General features: G+C 34.6%; 1 long non-coding RNA gene across 1 annotated transcript in view; it reads right to left on the bottom strand.

Annotated features, from left to right (window-relative positions):
* Positions 1-1,190: 1,190 nt before the first annotated feature.
* LOC141581604 (uncharacterized) overlaps positions 1,191-22,043 on the bottom strand; it is a 141,493-nt gene continuing 120,640 nt past the window's right edge. Inside the window, exon 3 of the long non-coding RNA XR_012514317.1 lies at positions 1,191-1,231. This is a non-coding gene — a long non-coding RNA (uncharacterized LOC141581604). The remainder of the gene's footprint in view (positions 1,232-22,043) is intronic.

Here is a 22,043-nt window from a genome sequence, read left to right as displayed (position 1 = left end):
TGAGTAGGCCATATGTACAGTTGAAATGGTGCACGCAGAGATGGTAGTGCTGCCAGAAGCTGCTCCGCACTGTCGTATGCCCAGCTGGGCAACAGACGCAGAGCAGTTGTGGCTAGCGATTGTGGTCATGAAGTCGAATGGTCGTAAGTTGCATAGGTCGTAAGTCGATCAATACGTCATCTTTACCCCCCAATGTAATGATATTAGGAGGTAAGAAGTTTGGGAGGCAATTAGAGTTAGATTAAGCATGAGGATGAGGCTTCCATGATGGGATTAGTAACCTTCCACGAATAAGAGAGAAGAAGGAGAGATGGAGTTATATGTTTCATATGTAGAATATATATATTCCATGATGAAATTATGTATTCCATGGAATTATATGTTCTGCGATGGAGGGAATAAATTCCCTGTCATTCTGTCCTTGAAATTGTAGCCTCCAGATCCGTGAGAAAATAAATTTATGTTGTGTAAGCCGTTAAATAAGTCTATGGTATATTATGACTAATTCAATCCCCATTAAATCAATATATATGCTGTCTTCTATCTAGACTACTGAAATAGAGATGATAGAAATGGATTATGTGTGAATATATAGAAATATTTGTACATCAATCTCCTTTAATAAATCAATAAACCATTTACAAATTATAACTATATAAATTATGTATACTAATTAATACTATGTATGTACTATTATATATAATATAATACTATTATACAATTTTATAGACATAAATTTTATTTAATTATATAATTATATAAAATTTATGTCTATAAAACTGTATAATATAATACATAGTATCCTTAATGTATTTGGCAATTGCCTGCAATGTCACCAATACAGATTTGTAGAAAATATTTTTGCAACATGAATAAACATCACGTTTTTCATCTTTAAGTGACACAACGTTTCACCTGATTTCTTACCAGAAGAATATCATTATTCAATAAAAGTGACTTTAGATATTCTGTCTCAAGGCAACAAACCAAAAGTGTGCTTATTGTTCTGCTGTTTACTGACTTTTCTGTACAAGGTACACAAAATCCAGAATACCAATTTTCTAATCTTAGAAATGGAAATGAAGTACAGTTATACACATTTCATTGCGTATTAAGAAATAATTAAAAGTAGACAGTGACTATTTGTGGTAATAACCAAGTTACCCCCAGCATTTCCTTACTTTTTCTCTCCTCTATTCAGCTCAGCATTCAGTGTTGCAACAGGAAAGTTCTGTGCAAAAAATACAAAAAAGGGGAAAATGTTACCAAAATTGATTCAAATTCAAAGTATAATCACACATGAAAAGGAGCTTTATTATTTGCAGCCTGAGGCACCAGCCTAAAAACCAAGAAGAAGAGAATGTCAGTTATAATAAGTTTACTCCAGCTTCTAAGCTAGCATTGGGAAATTAGAAAATTATATATATATATATACACATATACATATGTGTATATATATGTGTGTGTATATATATATATGTGTGTGTGTGTGTGTGTATATATATATATATATATATATATATATATATATATATATATATAATGGAAACTTCTCAGTTGGAGATGATGTAACACAGCAGTTCCCCACTACTCAAATACTTCATTCAGCATGCCACTAGAACTGTGGAGTAGTTCAAGTTTCAGGAGGGGTCTAGGATGGTTGGATAAATAGGGGAGAGCAATAAAAATTTTCTATTGAGAAGATAATATAATTTAAGTGAAGAAGATGATGAGAATTTCAAAGAAGACTTATTATGATAATAAGGATGTCCCACTCCATATAGTTTTGTTCATTGTGCACTGCATTATTTAGGAGGTACCTTTAACATTATAGACAAAGTGCTAGATAAATTGATATAAAGATATAAAAAAGGCAAACGAAAAGTGATAGGTGGTAATATCAAAGGAGTGTTTGCCTCTGTATGTTGAGTAATTAATGGAGTTGGAAAATTAGAGTGCATGAGCAAGAAAGCAGATTGTGGTTGAAGAGTGATATGACTAAAATTGACTTCATGCAGGGACTTTATAGCTGTTAATAACAGGGTCTCAGGTATGATCAGGAAAGTGACCATAGCAGAGTGGATAACAATATTATTAAAGGAAAGAAGCAGGAAAGAAAGAAGGAGAATAAGAAGCAAAGAGGAATGAAAGAAAAGAAGAAAAGCCAGGAATTTCAAAAATTCAGTTGGAGGTCAGGCATAGGGGCTCACACCTGTAATTGCAGCACTTTGGGAGGCCAAGGGAGGTGGATCACCTGAGGTCAAGAGTTCGAGACCAGCCTGGCCAACATGATGAACCCCATCTCTACAAAACTATAAAAATATTAGCCAGGCGTAATGATGGGTGCCTGTAACCCCAGCTACTCAGAAGGCTGAGTCAGGAAAATCACTTGAACCCGGGAGGTGAAGGTTGCAGTGAGGATCTTGCCACTGCATTCCAGTCTGGGCATCAGGGTGAGACTTTGCCTAAAATAAATAAATAAATAAAGAATCCATTGGATATTAAAAATTAGCAGGAATTATGAAGAAGTACTATAGAGAATGATGATGAGCTAGGGATAAAATTGTTAATGATAAAGGAACGTGCCCCAGTTTACATTTGATGAATCTTGGAGAAAGCTATAGTATATTTTAGTAGATTGGACACATACTGTAATTTATTTAATGCTCTACTGGCAAAAAGAATGTATACCTGACATTTACTATGTGACTTTCAGTCTCTCTTAATGGGAAGAGAATGTTTCCTCACCCTTAGGTCAGGTTTAGCCCTATGACTTGCTTTGGTCAAGGAGAAGTAAATAAGAGTTATTATTGCTTCCAAAGCTATAAGTTATTTCTGCTCTTGTATTTTTCTTAACAAGAGAATGGTATCTTAGATGAGGGCTGTTTTTTTCAGTGTTCATTTAGAAAAACAATGTTCAAGAAACCAGGAATAAAAGATACATTAATAAATCTTATGAAGGATATATCTGTGAACTCAAGAGTTAGCATCAAATTTAATGGTGATTAATTTTTCCTTAAGATAGGAAACAAAGGACGGGTGTTCATTTTGCTATTTCTATTTTGTCGGAGGTTTTAGCCAGTGAATCATTTTTTAAAAAGAATAAATAAGAATTGCAAAAGAAGAAATTGAACTTGTATTTGAATTAATAATTCATATACTGAATAATTATACACATAGAGGTTTCAGTGTAATCTAGAAACATACCCTACAAACTAGATTTAGTAAGATGATCATCTACAAGCTCAGTTAAGAAAAATAATGTTTCTATGTATTTTTTAAAAATAAAAAATTACCCTGGAGAAGATATTGATAGAATAAGAACAAAACATACTTTCTGGTGTGACTATTCTACAATATAATTCCTATGATAGTACCATAGGTGGATGCATTTGACAAAACTCATTAATAATTTACACTTTAAAAAGATTTGTTTTACTATATAAGATACCTAAGTTGTTTGTAAAAGAAAAACGTTTTCAATTCAATGAATAGTGAAATTAAAAGTTTATATTAAATAAAATGAGTTTTCATCATAAAACAAGCAGGAAATACATTGGACATTAATGATTTCATTTATAGTACCAGAGAAGACAATATTTTGGTTTAAACTCAAAAACAATATCCCAGAATTTGATGGTGATTTTTAATTAAATTATTTCTAACCAAGCTAAAAGATTTGGGTAATCCAAAATATATACCACACTCATGTGTACACACACATACACAAGCACACATACACCTCTGAAAGACTATCTGATCCAACCAAAAGCATATATTTTAGAACTTGCAACTAAGAAATTACCTAAACTCATCTTTCTGAAGAAGTAAATATGTTAATATGGGCCACAAGAAAATTCTGGAAAAAAGAATGATACCAGAGGATATCTATATATTAAAAGATGTTCTTGAGCTATTACAAGTAGTTAAAAGCATTCACAACTATTACAATATTTTACAGGGTTGTATAACTAGATAGATATTGCTTAAACATTTGTGAAATATGATGAGCTGAATAATGCTTTAAAAAGATAACCGAGTCCCAATCACTTGAATTTGTAAGATATTGAGATGGAGAGATTTTTTTTTTTTTTGAGTTTTCCAAGTGTGTCACATGTATTCACAAATGGTCTTTAAAAGAAAGAGACAGGAGACTAAAGTGATACTCACTTTCCATGTAGTGATAGAAACAAGAGATAAGAGAGAAGCAAGGAAAGGACCAGGAAACAAGGAATGGGCTGGAAAAGGGAGAAAGTACAGTCTCCCCTGAAGCCTCCAGAAGAAATGCAGTTTGGGTAAAATCTTGATTTTAGCTTTCTGAACTCCAGAAGTGTAAAAGAAAAATGTTTTTTTGTTTTATGCTAAAGTGTGTGGCAACTTGCACTGCAGTAGTGGAAAACTAATACAGAATGTTTGTATGTTTTAACATTTCCATAGCCTAACAACAACTACAATAATAATAATGATACTTACGTTGAAATTTCCTTTTGTGTATTAGATTACAGTAAAACATTTTAAAAAGAAAAACAGCTAATCCTTATGGCAAAATTGGCCACTTTAAAAGGTTTTTCAGTGGCAAGTGTGGTGTTTTTTAAAGCTGTTTTCTTCTATTTTATATTTCAATTGAATATTTTGTAATACAACAATTCAATTATGTATCATAAATAATTTCTACTATCGAGATAAATGGAGCACTTCTTATAAAGAATAGCATAAAGAATCTTAGGTGTGTTTGTCAGGGTCAAGAATAACTCTTAGTAAAATGACAGTTAAGTTGGAGAAAGGAGAAAGATGAGTGTGCCAAGTTAAAAAAAGATTCAGGATTCATAGGGCATATTATACCTGATATGTGATCAGCTGTGTATGAAGTGAACTGTGGATGGAATCTGGGAGTCTGTTGCAGCACTCTAATGAAGAGAAGACGTAAGTTGATATAAGATTCTGCTAAAGATGAAAAATAAATTTGTGCACACGTGAAAAACTTGACAGGCTTTGCTGATGGATTAGATGTGGGACTGAGAGAATGGACCAGAAATAATACATCTCTCCTGAAAATCTTGTCTTCTTTCTTTATAAAAATATGTGAGGAATTTGGTTTGTTGTAATTATATTTTTGCCTTTAATTAAAATCAGAAGAAAAATTATTTTGTTTGTTTTTTATTTTTATTTTTATTATTGGATTATTTTGTTATTGGTATATATTTTAACTGGAATATCTCCATGTATTTTGCCCCCTTCACTGGTTCATTTAAAAGAATATTTAATAAACAAATATTATTGATTGGCTATAGCTCTCCAGACAATATAATGTAAATACAAGTCTTGGTTTCAACTTAACAGAATAATTTACATTTAATGATTTTTGAGATCAATAAAGCTTCATTTTGATTATAAAGTCAAAATAATTTAACTGATTGGTAGTACATGTAAGATATAGAAAAGCTATACCCAGATTTCATAACATAAGATTTCCTTGGCCAAATGCAGTGGTTTATGCCTGTAATCCCAGCACTTTGGGAGGCCAAGGCAAGAGGTCATGAGTTTGAAACCAGCCTGGCCAACACAGCAAAACCCCATCTCTACTAAAAATGCAAAAATGAGCCGAGTGTAGTGGGGGGCATGCCTATAATCCAAGTTACTCAGGAGGCTGAGGCAAGAGAATCATTTGAACCCAGTAGGCAGACGTTGCAGTGAGCCAAGATAGCACTAATGCACTCTAGCCTGGGCAAGAGAGAAGGTGTCTAACCTTCTTGAAGATGAATACATACATAAATAAAGATTTCCTGTTTCTTGGCATAATTATTTGCTAGAAGTTTTCTAGGTTTTCTGCTATTTTTTAAAACTAATCATTTGATTACTTAGAACGTTATTATAAATCTGGGAGTTTCCATGTAAACCAAAAATATTTTAAACTTTAAATAATACCATCTAAAATTATTTAAATATATTATCAAAAAATTTTCGGACATGACATGTCTGCCATATTTCTGTAACTTTTAATCTTTGTGATTTTATATTCACAAAAATTTTCTCTCAAGTATTATCTAACATCTGTGTTGATCTCAGCGTAGTGCATGCTGAAGAATTTTCATTAGTATATTCCATTTTTTTAAGGTTAATCAGCTTCAATGCCTATAAAATTACATGAAGCCATAATTTATAAATTAAAATTTGTTAATATAGGCTATTCATGAAAGTTCCCAATTCATATTAGTGATCTGCCTCATTTTGTGTGGGGAAAAATTAAGCTGAAGGTACAGTATAGTTAAAATAATTGCTGAAATTATATAAAATAATTTTAAATGCGTACAGACTAATTAGTTCATTAAAATCATTAATATGTCAGTAAGTTAAATATAAATTTGACATTCACTTTCAACAAAGTTTTGAAAAAAGTTGATTGGAAATTCTGAAGTAAATATATTCATGACTGGAATTCAAAAGTCATGCCTTTCTCTATTACTGGTGGCTCTGTCATGAGAAATTACAAACAAAGATTAAATAAGACCATGTATGCTTGACTCTCCCACATGAGCTTTCAGAATTGTGTTTTATGTTTTTTGTGGAAACACTATCACTTCTTAAAATATTTCTTTTCCTTTCCAGAAGCTAAGATGGTAAACTTCAATTCACAATATAGGAAGGAAGGAAGAAAGCAAGGAAGGGAGGGAGGGAGGGAGGGGGCTAACAAGTTAAAAATAACCAAAAGTACTATTCTTACAGCAGTAAATAAACACATCATAACTTTTATATATGAACATACTGAATGTCAAATACTTAAAGCCTGAAATTATACCCTACCTACATGTTTACAAGTTAGCCTTCCATAGTTTCATGGATCTAATAACCTTGATAATATAATTGAAAAAGTTGTATAAAGATTAAAATATGGTACAATTTTTAGTTATTATATTAATTAATTAGGGCTGACTTGCTTTTATGTTTTTATTCTTAAAAATTATTTGTTATAGTAACAGTTAAATTTCCTGCATTTTATGAAAATAATTTTGGATGTCAAATATTTGTAATTTTTCCTTATATAATTATGTATTAGTCCCTTTTCACACTGCCAATAAAGATACACCTGAGACTGGGAAATTACAAAAGAGAGAGATTTAATGCACTCACAGTTTATCATGGCTGGGAAGGCCTGACAATCATGGCAGAAGGTGAAAGCCACATCTCACATGGGAGCAAACAAGAGAAGAGCACTTGTGCAAGGAAACTCCCATTTTTAAAACCATCAGCTCACAGGGCATGGTGGCTCACACCTGTAATGCTAGCACTTTGGGTGGGTTCAAGGCCAGCCTGGCCAACATGGTGAAAGTCTGTCTCTGTTAAAAATACAAACATTAGCTGGGTGTGGTGGCAGCGTGCACCTGTAATCCCAGCTACTCAGGAGGCTGAGGCAGGAGAACCACTTGACTCCAGGAGGCGGATGTTGCAGTGGGCTAAGATCATGCCACTGCATTCAAGCCTGAGTGACAGAGTAAGACTCTGTCTCAAAAAAAAAAAAAAAAAAAAAAAAAAAGGATATAAATAAAACCATCAGATCTTGTGAGACTTATTCACTAACAGGAGAACAGCACAGGAAAAACCCGTCCCATGATTTAATTACATCACACTAGGTCCCTCCCAAAACATATGGAAATTAAAGATGAGAGATTTGGGTGAGGAGACAGCCAAACCATATCATTCTGCCCCTGGCCCCTTCCAAATCATATGTCCCCACATTTCAAAACCACCCATGCCTTCCCCACAGTCCTACAAAGTCTTAACTCATTTTAGCATTAACTCAAAAGTTCACAGTCCAAAGTCTCATTAGAGACAAGGCAAGTCCCTTCCACCCATGAACTTGTAAAATCAAAAGCAAGTTAATTACTTCCTAGATACAATGGGGTACAGGCATTGGGCAAATAAAGCCATTCCAAATGGGATAAATTAGTCCAAACAGGAACTACAGGCCCCATACAAGTCCAAAATCCAGAGGGCAGTCCAATCTTAAAGCTCCAAAATAGACTCCTTTGACTTCAGGTCTCACATTCAAGTTACGCTGATGCCAAAGGTGGGTTCCCATGGTCTTGGGCCATCTCTGCCCTTGTAGCTTTGCAGAGTATGGCCTCCCTTCTGGCTGCTTTCCCGGGCTGTTATTGAGTGTTTGCAGCTTTTCCAGGTGCACGATGCAAGCTGTCAGTGGATCTACCATTCTGGAGTCTGGAGGATAGTGGCCCTCTTCTCACAGCTCCACTAGGCAGTGCCCCAGTAGGGACTCTAGGTAGGGGCTCTGACCCGACATTTCCCTTTCCCACTGCCCTAGCAGAGATTCTCCATGAGGGCTATGCCCCTGCAGCAAACATCTCACTGGGTATCCAGGCATTTTCATACATCTTCTGAAATCTACTCGAAGGTTCCCAAACCTCAGTTCTTGACTTCCGTGCACCCACAGCCTCAACACCATGTGGAAGCTGCTGGGGTTTGGGGATTCTACCCTTTGAAAGAACAGCCAACACTGTATCCTGGTCCCTTTTGGCCATGCCTGGAGCAGCTGTAACATAGGTACCAAGTCCCTCGGCTGCACAGAGGGCTAGGGGCTTGGCCCAGGAAACTATCTTTTTCTCCTGGGTCTCTAGGCCAGTGATGGGAGGGGCTGCCAGAGACCTCTGACATGCCCTGGAGACATTTTCCTCATTGTCTTGGGGATTAACATTACTTATGCAGATTTCTGCAGCTGGTTTGCATTACTACTCAGAAAATGGGATTTTTTTTTCTATTGCATTGTTGGACTACAAATTTTTCAAATTTTTGTGCTCTGTTTCCCTTTTAAAACTGAATGCTTTTAACAGTACCCAAATTACCCCTTGAATGCTTTGCTGCTTAGAAATTTCTCCTGCCAGATACCCTAAATCATCTCTCTCAAGTTCAAAGTTTCACAAATCTCTAGGGTAGGGGCAAAATGCCTCCAGGCTTTTTGTTAAAACAAAGCAAGAATCACCTTTACTCCACTTCCCAACAAGTTCCTCATTTCCATCTGAGACCACCTCATTGGATTTCATTGTCCAAATTGAGGGAATGGGTTCTCTTTCTGGGTCCATGAGGGGGTGTAGCTTTAAGGGCAGGAATTTCCCAGCGCCATGCTCCACTCCCATCTCTCTCCATCCAGAAGATTCAACTGTTTATGTTTGAATTTTGCAGGTGCAGAAAGAAACTAAAAGTCAATCACTCTAGCGGAAGTTCTAAGGAACTCCTTTCATTCGTCCAGGGTCTTGGAGAAAATGGGGGTTTCTCCCAGGATAAAAGTCCATACTCACTTGCCGGATTTCCAACTTTCTGGAATTCCCTCCCAAAAGGTGGGAGCTCCCTCTGGGATTTTCCCCTCTGGAATCCCCTTCCACACTCTTCGTGGAAGCCTTTCTCTTCTCCTTTCCTTCTCTTTTCTCTACCTAAATAAAATCACCATTCTGCAAGACTTTTTGGGTCCGATATTTACTTTTACGAGCATACGGTCCACCTGCAGTGGCCCCACCACTTATTCCTTAGGAGGTTGGAGGCCAAGAACCCACAACGATCACCAGCATCCAAGAAAAAAACTCAGTTACAGTATCATTATCAACATTTTGGTCAAAGACATACAAAAAGTGTCTAGAAAGTTCCAAATGTTTCCACATTTTCCTGTCTTGTTCTGAGCCCTCCAAACGGTTTCAACCTCTGCTTGTTACCCAGTTTCAAAGTTACTTATATATTTTTGGGTATCCTTTCAGCCATGCCCCATTCTACTGGTACCAATTTACTGTATTAGTCTGTTTTCACATTGCTGATAAAGACATGCTTGAGGCCGAGCATGGTGGCTCATGCCTGTAATCCCAGCACTTCGGGAGGCTGAGATGGAGAGATCATCTGAGGTTAGTAGTTCTAGACCAGCCTGACCAACATGGAGAAATTCTGTCTCTACTAAAAATACAAAATTAGCTGACCATGGTGGTTCATGCCTGTAATCCTAGCTACTCAAGAGGCTGAGGCAGGAGAATTGCTTGAAGAGGTAGAGGTTGGGGTGAACCCAGATCAAGCCATTACACTCCAGCATGGGCAACAAGAGCAAAACTCTATCTCAAGAGAAAAAAAAAAATTATATACTTGAGACTGGGTAATTTACAAAAGAAAGAGGTTTAATGCACTCAACGTTCCACGTGGCTGGGAAGGCCTCACAATCTGGGTGGAAGGTGAAAGGCACATCTCACATGGCAGCAGATAAGAGAAGAAGAGAGCATGTGCAGGGAAACACCCATTTTGCAAACCAATAGATCTCATAAGACTATTCACCATCACAGCAACAGCATGGGAGAGACCTGTCTCCATGATTCAGTTACCTCCCACCAGGTCCCTCCCACAATATGTGGGAATTCAAGATGAGATTTCAGTGGAGATACAGCCAAACTATATCAGATTATTTATAATGAAAAATTCTATATTTATTCCTGGTTATAAGTACACTTAAAAATATTAAACTATTAATCTCAGAATACTCTTTCAATGTTATTAACTGCTGCTCAAATACACAAAAATTTAACTCTTAGAAATTGGTTTTCATGAACATGTATATCTATGCTCTATTTAATTAAATATATTATCTAATTTTACTGAGGTAAAATTTGAATTTCAGATACATGTTTTATTATCAGGAGAAACCTGATTTTCTTTTAGAAAAGAAATCCTACCAAATTAATAAAAACCCAAGGTCTAGATTCATTTGAAAGGGTAGATCTACTTGTAGATTTAATTTATTTCTCCCAACATTTTATCTTTAATAATTTAAGCCTACAAAAGCATTGTAAGCATAATGTGGAATCATAAACCAAATATACTTCCTCTAGCTTCATCGGTTATCATGATTTTGTCTCAATTCCTCTACACACAGGCATCCTTTTCTAATTCGTGGACATAATTCTTGATTCCTGACTATCTCTTTGGAAAATGGCATTCTATTACATAATAACAATGACCATATATTTATTACAACCAGTCAACACAATATTTATATAATATTGCAATCTGTAATCCATATTCAGATATCCACAATGGTCCCATTAATATATTTTATGGTTTTTTCTGTTTGTTTGTGTTTATTCTTTTCCAACATTTCATGCACAGTAGATCATGATTTTTTTTTCTCTTAGTTTGCATCTATTTTTCTTTAAGAAATGTTTTTGCAATATTCCTTTGGCTTTAAAGTCATCATAATTTCCTGTGATATTTTTAGCATTGTTTTCTTTAGTCTCTGGGTGTAGTTTTTTATCCTGTTCCAAAAGTTGAATATAGAAAATATAGGAAATTTTCAGTTATAAGATGAATACATTTTGGGAATCTAATATACAGCATGATGACTATTGTTAATACTACTGAATTTTATACTAAAAGAGAGAGTGAGCTTAAATGTTCTCACCACACTGACAAGAAAGGTAACTACATGAAGTAATAGATGTGTTCATTATCTTGATGAGGTAATCATTTCACATTGTATACATATCTCAAATCATCACATTTATACTTAAATAGATACAGTTTTGTTATTTATATCACAATAAAGCTAGAGAAAAATATTTGTTTATAGAGAATAGTGTTGACTCAATTTTTTTTTTTTTTTTTTTTTTTTTTAAGAAGAATACCACCTCCCACTAAAGGGTAACCAGAATAGGTGAGTTTCACATACTATTTTATACTTTATACAAATTGAATAATACAATACATATTCTTTTATGTCTTGCTGCTTTTGCTCTGCATTAACTTTCTAAAATTCATGCATCTTCTTGCTAATTCTCTTATTCCCTTGCTTTATTTCATTTCATTGTGTGAATACACCACACGTTGTTTATCCATTCTACTACTTGTGGGTGTTTAGATCATTTTAAATTTGTTCCACTATCAATACTTATAATCTAATCATCAATAATTTGTCAATTTACAATAAGAAATTTTTTAAAGCCTTCAAATTGACTAAACATAAGACATGAAATATCTATTTATATACAGGTAGTAAAACTGGGAATTTTGGAAAATCAGCAAATTTTGATGGTTTTGTTTATAAATAAGGTAATTTAAAGAGAATAAGAAAATAATTTCCTATTGTAATCAGATTTAGCCAATTCCCTTTAACACAATTTATAATTTCATTTCCAAAACTTATATATTTTAGCAATGTAACTCTTTTTTGCAAATTTATTTTATTTATATTATAAATCATTACTTAGTTGGATAACTTTCACATTATTTAAGGAATACAATTTCCTCTTTGATTTGCAAACTAGAGTTACCTGGGAATATTTAAATACAATAAAATATGTTATGTTGTCTATGAAGATATTCACTGGGAAGCAAAATACCAGCCCATTTTTCTGTGGAATCCTTTCTTTCTCCCAAACACAGCCAACCACACCCATATACAAACAAGTCTTTTACCTCACCTAGGCAAGAAAGAACGGTTTCTGTTTTTGTTTTGAGACTCAGTCTCACTCTTTTACCCAGGCTGGAGTGCAGGGGAACAATCTCAGCTCACTGCAACTTCTGCCTCCTGGGTTCCAGCAATTCTTATGCCTTACCTCCCAAATAACTGGAATTACAGGTGCCTGCCACCATGCATGCCAGCTATTTTTTCGTATTTTTAGTAGAGATGGCGTTTCACCATTTTGCTCAGCCTCTTCTCAAACTCCTGGCCTCAAGTAATCTGTCAGCCTGCCTTGGCCTCTCAAAGTTCTAGGATTACAGGTGTAAGACTCCGCACTTGGCCTGTTTTTCGTTGTTTTGTTTTTTTAACTTTTATTTTAGGTATTGGGGTACCTGTGAATGTTTGTTATAATGTAAACACCTGTCACAGGGGTTTGTGTTACATATTATTACATCACCCAGATATTAAGCCCAGTACCCAATAGTTATCTTCTCTGCTCCTCTCCCTTCTTCCTCCCTCCCCACACAAGTAGATCCTAGTGTCTGTTCCCTTGTGTTCATAAGCTGAAAGTTTTTCTGGTCTTAAGGCAAGTTTCTATTATATTCATATTCCTTCGCTAAAATTTTCTTATACTCCTTTAGCCATGCTACCTTCTGACATATATGCCTAAAAACGTAATAAACTTTATTTTTTAGAACTATTTCATATTTGAAATAAAAAAATTCCAGAATAGTGCAGCAGATCGCCATGCATCCTCTGCTGTTTCCCTGGCTATTACAATCTTATATTAGTATGGTTTGTTTTTTACAATTAAGGAACTAATGTTTACATGTTACAGACCATACTCTATATTTTGTCAGTATTTCCAGTCCTTTCTTCTGTTCTAAAATTCCATGTAGGATAGTATTTTGCCTTTAGTTTTTATTTATTCTTAGGATCCTCATGGTAGTGAGAGTTTTTCAGACTTCTTTTTCTTTTTTCTTTTTTATGACCTTGAGAGTTTTAAAGAAGACTGGTCAAGTATTTTGCAGAGTGTCGCCCTAAAGGAATTTGTTTAATTATTTATTTGTTTAGTGATTAGATTTGGTTGATGTGTTTTTGGGAGGAAGATCACAGTGCAAAGTACATTCTCATCATAGTGTAGGGTACATACTATCAATATGATTTATCACTGTGGATGTAAACCTTAGTCAACTAGCTGAAGTGTTGTTATTCAGTAGACTTCTATATTTTATTCTCTCCTTTCATACTGTACCCTTTGAAAGGGTTGTAGTCTTTAGAATTCTTTTGCATAAGTGATTTTTCTCTTCTTCCATTATTTTTTTCAGTCATTTATTTTCACTGGTATGAATAATTGGATATATACATTATACTTTGGTATATAAGCCAGTACCACTTTATTTATTTTACTTGTTTTGTTGCTCAACTGGTTTCACATTTGGCCATTGAACTCTTTTATTTTGCTACTGTATTCTTTTGACATACTCCCATTACTTTAGCTTTATTCTTTTCCTATAGTGTTTTGTCTGTTTTAACTTTCTAGCACTGTAGTGTTACAATGTTTCAATATTCTAAGACTACTGAAGAATAGTATTAGAAATCAACAAATGGGCTCTTGGTGTGCTCTTTGCTACTGGTTCATTTTTTACAATCTCGTGTATACACACATATGCATGTATACTAACTTGTATATATACAAATATGTATAAGTAATTCTATATATAACCATCTGTATCTATATTAAACAAAATGTCATTTTTCAAATATAGATGATTTTAGCCTTGATGTTCTATAAATTATTTGTCATTTGTACATCTTCTTTGGTAGATGTCAGTTCAGATATTTGGCCCATTTTGAATAGGTTGTTTCCTTTCTAATTTTTTAGTTAAAGTTCTTAGTTTCTTTTGGACACATATCCATTATCAGATTTTATACATAATTTATTAGAATAATGCCTATTTCATTTTCTTGTAATATTATAAATAGTTTTGTGATGTCAAATATCAAGTCCTAATTGACTATTACTGATATATAGGAAATAATGGTTTTGTAAAATTATCAGTGTCTTTGGTACACACTTTTACTAGTATGAAGTATTTTCTTTCTATTGTTTGGGGTATTCTGTATGAGTAATTGTGTGATTTAGAAACAGGCATGGTATTATTTTTCTCTTTGATTTGTGCATACTCATTATTTTATTTTCTTGTTTTATCACACTATCTAGAATTTCCAATACGAGCTTGAATGGGAATGGTAAGAGAAAACATCCTTGCCTTATTCATAATCGTAGGGGGGAAATGGTTCCTCAGCATTAACTGTGTTAGCTATAGAATTTCTGTAGATATGTTTTATCAAGTTTAGAAAGTTTTCCTATATTCCCAGCTTGCTGAGGTTTTATTATTATTTTTTTAACAGATATTCAATTCTATTAAATGCTTCCTAGCAATCAATGTAAACATAAATGTTTCTTCTTTATCTTGTTGATGAGGTAGATTTTATTGATTTTCTTTTTTGGCAATGTGGAGTCAGGTTTACATATCTGTCATAAATCTCACTTAGTCACAGAGAATAACTAATGTATTACATTGTTAGACAGAATTATCTCACATTTTGCTAAAGTGTTTTTTGGTCTTGTGTTTGTATTTGGTTATTGCCTTGGCATCCATGGTTATAAGAGAAGAAATATTGGTTTGTATATTTTTTTGTAATGTTTCTGTCTTGTTTTCGCAATAGGGTAATGTTGGCCTAATAGAGTGATTTAGGAATTGTTCTGTTTCTACATTCTGGGAGAGATTGTGCAGAATTGTTATATATTTTTTAATATGCTGTTTGAACAAAATAAGGATTTGTTTTCATCCTAACTATATTTATCCCTATAGCAATGTTCACTAGCTGGACTCCTTGCCAAAATGAGATAGATTATATTAAGAAAAAAATTAAGCTATTTTATCCTTTATCATTTACATTTTTAAACACATTTATTGACTCCATACAAAATTAAATATCTACATAGTGTTAAATTTAATTAACATAGAAACTACATTTTCCTTTTTCATTGCAATATTCTCAATACCTAGCTCAATAAATAGTAGGCATTCAGTAAACAATCATTGCCTGATCCTGCCTTTATACACACATAAAGGCATTTGGCAAAAATGTTTCAACAACTGAAAAATCAAGTTGCTGGCTTAGTATAAAGAAGAATAATCTTATATCTTTTTAATGCTTAATGAAAACAGTAGGATATCACTACCTGTAGACAGATAAGGTATGGTGAAATATACAAATTTGCCTCCTACAAATTAGCTAGCTGAAACAAAAGTGAAACTGAATTTTCACCACATCTTATGACATATAAATAGTCACATACTTTAAAATAATGTCCTATAATGTGGACAGCATTATTGCAAATGATAGGTGGACATTGGCATATTAACACTGTAAAAAGGGCAGCAGTTTTAAAATTGTTAAGATTCTCATTGTCATAAAACTAGATAATCAGTATGTGTTAATGTCACATTTAACACATTAATGAGAGAACCAGCAGAAAGGTAGGGCTTATTAAAATTTAAAATGAGAAACTGGGTTTTACATAGTGTAGAAAAGAACATTGAAATAAGATTCCTAGTTTCAAGAACTGTGAAAAGTGTGAGAATTTTATGCTACTTTCAGGCTAACAACTTAGCTAGACACAATTTCATGAATATCTGTAGAACACACGAGATTCCTGGGTCAGAGACAAATGAGAGTGATTAACTGTGTTAATATTTACACATTAACTGTAAATATACTGTTTTGATTACAGCAATATAATGAGCGTGCACAGCATTTTTGTTTTTGTTTTTACTTTTGTTCAGTTCCATGACCTCTAATACTTACAAGGCATTAGAATACGCCAAAACCAAAAATTGTACTAGATGGATTAAACAGACAAGGTAGACTTTATTTAAAACTACTGCATTAGCAGTAGAAAAAGTCATTTTCAGGCAAGTCACTCTCTGGAAGCCAAAGAGTTTCTTCTGTGCATTCCTTCTTGAGAAGACAAAAAAACCACTCCACACAATCCCTAGACATTAAATTAGGAAAAGCAGCAAGACTTTAACAATAGAAGAAAGAGATTGACCTTAACGTCACTGAAAAAAAAAGAAAGAAAAAAAAAAGGAATAGTTTTAAAGCAGTCCAGTGAATTAGCAGAAAAGTACTGGAGAACATTATCAGAGAGGTGGTTAATGAGATTAGGCTATGTGTGTTTGTTAATTTGTGCTTATTTGAGTTAGGCTCCTACCCTTCCACAGAGACAGTGCTACTGTCTTTCCTTATGATTATATTTAAAAAGGATGACTGTCAATTTCTTATAAGACCTTCGTTTCTAGGTGCAGTGGCTCACGCCTATAATCCCAACATTTTGGGAGGCTGAGGCAGGTGGATCACTTGATGTCAGGAGTTCAAGATCAGCCTGGCCAACTTTGTGAAACTCCGTCTTTACTAAAAATACAAAATTTAGCAGGGCATGATGATGCTCACCTGTAATCCCAGCTACTTGGGAGGCTGAGGCAGGAGAATTGCTTAAACCTGAGAGGCCATGGTTGCAGTGACATACCACTGCACTCCAGCTTGGATGACAGAGCAAAACTCTGTCAAAAAAAGAAAGAAAAGAAAAAGAAAACGAAAAAGAAAAAAAGACATTCCTAGGCAAAACTGGCAAGAGGCAGGTGAAGGGGGAAGGGGAGGGGTGGAAGTGTGGTGGGGAGGTGAGGAAGGAACAAGATTGACATTTCAAAGGAGATAAACAATAATTTATAACTATACATTTTCTAGTATAAATGTTCTGAAAAACAAAAAGTGAGGCCAGGGGTGTAGAGTCAGGAAAAAACCTGTATAAAATTTAATCAAGCTAAGGAAAACCTGAAGGCAGTCTTGGTTGCATGATTCCTTCATAGAGAGGGATACATGCTTCTGAATTTGGTTATATCAAATCTTTTGATAGACGTCAGTACTTATGACTCATCTTTATTCCTGAGGGAGACATTTTATTGCCTAATTCTGTTTACTATACAAATCTCTGGAAAAGATAGTCTGGTACAAAGGGTACCTTCCTCTCGAAATGTGCAGAAGTGTAAAAGAACCATGTATTATTGTCTTCCAATCCTAATTTAAATATAAACTGTGGAAGGAAAATGAATCTCAGGACACCCAAATTACTAAGCCAAAGGGAAAAGTCAAGCTGGAACCAGTGTCAGGAAATCTGCCTCCCATTTTCTTTCTAAATAAGATAGCTAGAAAGAAAAAAATAGAAGAGCTGCATACCTCCCTCACAATTGGCCCACTAGGAAATTCCTTGTGGGCTCCAAGATCTTTACTCTAAAATGACTCTGTTGAATTTTACCTGGACAATGTCAATTGATGGCAGTTACAAGTCCAGGACAAAGGAAGGATGGAGCTCTAAGTCATCCTTCTGCCCACCTGAGGCTAATGGTTATCTGATTGCTTCTTCTGATATAAATATGCAGATTCTTCTACCTCTCTCTAACTTGAAAATTGTGTATTCAGTGAACAGCTGATCACAGACTCAAAATAATGCCACTGTTTGTTAACTACCTACACTTTAAAAAAATTTATTTCTCTTTCCCCATTTTCCACTCTTTTCCCTTTAATTATAGAAGCCCTCAAAATTATCTTGAGAAAACCTACAGACCTGCCTCTACTGTTAAAACACATGCTCTGAATGAAGAGACCCCCCGCGTCCCTCCGAACAGGATTTTGGTGAGCAACATGGCTGTTTTTACACCCAGGTGCAGGCAGGCTGAGTCCTAAAAGTCAGTGGAGGGCAATGGGATAGGAGTTAGTATTATAGGTTTGGGGCAGGCAGTGGAAAGTTGCAGAATTTAGAATTTAGGGCAGTTTTTTTGCAAGCCGGGAGGGGGTCATAGGGTCTGGAGTCATGAGGTTTACCAAGGTAGGTTACTAAATCCAATTGCCTTATCAATTGAGGCAGGAATAAGGAACAACAGAAAAATGTCTCAAGTTAACTAGGCTCCACAGGGGTTGATCATTCTTCCTCTTTTCATAGTCTTCCAGTTACTTCAGATTTTCTAATTCCGGGAGGCCACCAAGAGGTGTATGCGCAGGTCATGGGGCTCACCATGGCATCCATGGCACTGTTAGTCAGCCTAAAAAATCTTACATCTATCTTCTTGAAAGGGGCATATTTTTAACCTTAGCAAAATAAACTTTCTAAATTGACTGAGACCTGTCTCAGATACTTTTTGTTTCAGAAAATCTTGTTAATGTGTTAAGGGTAACAAAAATCTAACATCTTATCTTCTACGTTGGAAGGGAAAAATGAGCACACCTCATAAGCCATCTTAAATTAACTTTGAATTTTAAATAGTTTAAAACACAGGCCTCATAATAAATAAATATTGAAAACTCGTGTTTCTTGAGAGTCAGATGACATTTTAAGGTGCTTATTAGAAAATGAGGCAGCATGACAAAAATGTCATATATTCACATTTCTGACTTTTTATCCCAAGAATTAATATCTATCCTGAATGGTCAAACCTGAGATTTTAAGTAATCTCTAAACACTACTTCTGGCCACAAGTAGGGTAGGTTTATTGTGTTCATGCTAATTTGAAAGATTTCTATCTTACCTTTTCCAACTCAATTTTTACAGATAATGGAAATTTGACATAGATTAAAATAATAGCCTACAGCTTGTAAATCAAAACAGTAATAATAATAATAATAATAATAATAATAACTGAGACAAGTCTCAATTAATTTGGAGGCTTATTTTGCTATGGTTGAGATTTTGCCTGTGGGGGGTGGGTAGGGTGGAGGAACAAACAGAAATCACATCTGTGATCCATACTTCTCCCAAAGAGTTTGAGCACTTCAATATTTAAAAGAAAAGAGTAAGCAGGAGGGGAAGGAAAAAGAAAAGAATGGTGAAGGTAGGCAAGGAGGGAGGTGGTTACATTCTCGTAAGGCTTTGAGTAGTGCTCACTGAATTCATACTTTACATGTGAAAGAAAGGGGTAGAGGAACAATCAATCATGCATTTGCTTCATGCTCAGTAAATCTGCACTTTACATATAATACAGAAAACATAGAGGAAGGAGTCAAGTATGATTTCTAGTTTTGCCTTTGTCCTGTTCCTATGAAGATAAGCTGTTAATTTATATTATCAGGATGAGCTATAATAAGACTCTGTTTTAGAGTTAGTTCACAGGAGGAATAAGTATTCTAAAAAATTTGGGAGCCCACAAGGAATTTCCTTGTGAGCAATTTGTGATGGAAGTGACCTGGGCAGATACGTGACCTTCTATCATTGTAGCTGTTTGGAAAAAAGAAAGAAGGTAGTTTTCTGTTTTGTTCTGTTTTTCATAACTCAGTTCCCACGCTCATCTTTTCTTTTGGTATAGTAAATCTGGGGGTCCCAAGATTTTGGTTTTCTTTCACAATCTAAAATCAAAATTACCAGCAATTTTTGTACAATTAATACTAATTCAGTAGTAATGTAGTCTGTGAATTCATGACAGTATATGTGTATATTATATTCTATTCAGCAAATTTATTTACATAGCTTCAATAAGTTGTGTTAACTAACATTTTGCCTTAATCTGTTTTCTACTGCTACACAGAATGCCTGAGATGGGGTAGTATACAAACAATAGAAATTTATTTGACTCAATTCTGGAGACTGGGAAGTCTGGGAGCATGGTATACATATCTAAGAAAGGTCATCCCATGGTAGGAGGGCATAAGGCGTAAGTGAGCGCACAATACAAGAGAGGAAGCAGGCTAAGCTCATCTTTTCTGTCAGGAGCTCACTGTCAGTGTAACAAACCCACTCCACAAGAACACCATTAAAACATTTTTAAGGCTTCCACTTCCCAATACCATTATATCAGCAATTAAATTTCAACATAAGTTTTGGAGGGAACATTCAAATCATAGCACATTTTTACTGCATTGTCAATAAATTTAAAACCATAAGGTATAAGGTTAGATGGTTAACTTCTGTCTTGGGGCTTCATAAAGCCGGGATTAAGGTTATTTACCTGGTCTAAGGCTAGGATTCCACAAACACTAGAAAAGCGTAACACTAATTACATCAGAAGATTTTGTAAGCATCTTTTGCACAAAAGAAGTGTAATAATTGTAATTGAATAGTGGGCTGTATCACAAAAAGCTGAGAAGTACATTTAAATTAGCATTACTGGCATATATATATATATGTATATATATATATATATATATATATATATATATATGTAAATTATGGTTATTCAGTAGCATGATGGTGGAAATGAGGATTTGTTTTTCTTTCTTTTTGAGCTAGGGTTTCACTCCCATCTCCCAGGCTGGAGAGCAATGGTGTGATCCCAGCTCACTGCAGCCTCCACCTCTAGGGCTCAAATGATCTGATCACCTCACACTTATTTTCATAACAATATACTTATTTACATATGTTTAATCTGACTTCAATCTTTATATATGTTATTGGTCATTGCTTTGAAAAGTTGGCAGATAAAACGAGTAAATTTTTTTCTATATTCTGAGTCCTTTTTTTCAAATTCACTGAATGTTTTCTTATTCTCTATGTTAATAGTTCTCACATTTCATGTCTTGAGAAATGTGATTAAAGCGAATACTCTCTGAAGAGAGTTTTACTCTAGTTTTTACACTACATCTGCTAAATTGAGATGAAAGATAAGAAAGATTTTTCTTAAATGCCCATCAGAAAATAAAGTATTAAAAGTAATACAAGATTATTTCTTGAGTCTGTGCTTTTTATGTGACAAGGAAAAGAACAACTATCATGCTGAAAAGGGTGGTGGCCACATGAAGCCTACTTGCTGCACCTACCCTGCCTGCTGTATGCCAGAGGATGTGGTCACATAGTCACTCGACACATAGAAATGACAAAAACTCAAAGTGATGGACATCTCAAATCTTCTGACTTGATCAGTACACATTTTATGCAAATAAAAATATATTTTACATAAATACATAAAATTGTATGTATCAACAAAAAAATAAGTAGCATAAAAAAAGTTTGTCGTTTGAAATACAGTAGAGACCACAGTCTTCAAATCCCCAAGTTCAGTGTCTTTGTTGCCTATGTGCTTCCCAAGCTGTGACACTATAATATTGTCTAAGTTGTGCCATTTATAGAAAAGTTGTTTTCTGAAAGGTCTGTATGTGCAAAGCAATCCCCAAATATAGAAGGATTTGAGAAGTCAAAGAATAAAGTAGATAAATCAAGTTAGTCGGCAAAAGGCAATTCATTGGGGAAGTTAGGGACAGAAGTGGTGTCTTGAGGAGCTGCAAGACAGGTAGATCTCCGCACTGTAACCCCCAAGACCCAGGGCATATATATCGTAGAGAAAGGGTATCATGCTTCAGAAGAAATGTACAGTACAATTGAAGTTTATCCTTCAGGAAAAAGTAAGAATGAAATATGCTTCATAGGCTATAATTTGCCTAAGGGCAAGACTGATGTTAAGTAAATGTTTATAAGATAAATGTTGATTTGATCTAAGGGTAAGATTTACAGTAAGCGCTCTTCCACAAGGAACAGTAAAAAAAGTATAAATCT

The sequence above is a fragment of the Saimiri boliviensis genome, chromosome 16 (assembly GCF_048565385.1).
Source record: "Saimiri boliviensis isolate mSaiBol1 chromosome 16, mSaiBol1.pri, whole genome shotgun sequence".
NCBI lineage: Eukaryota > Metazoa > Chordata > Mammalia > Primates > Cebidae > Saimiri > Saimiri boliviensis.
Note: the sequence above shows the minus strand (reverse complement) of the source record. Positions and strands in the feature narration are given on the sequence as shown.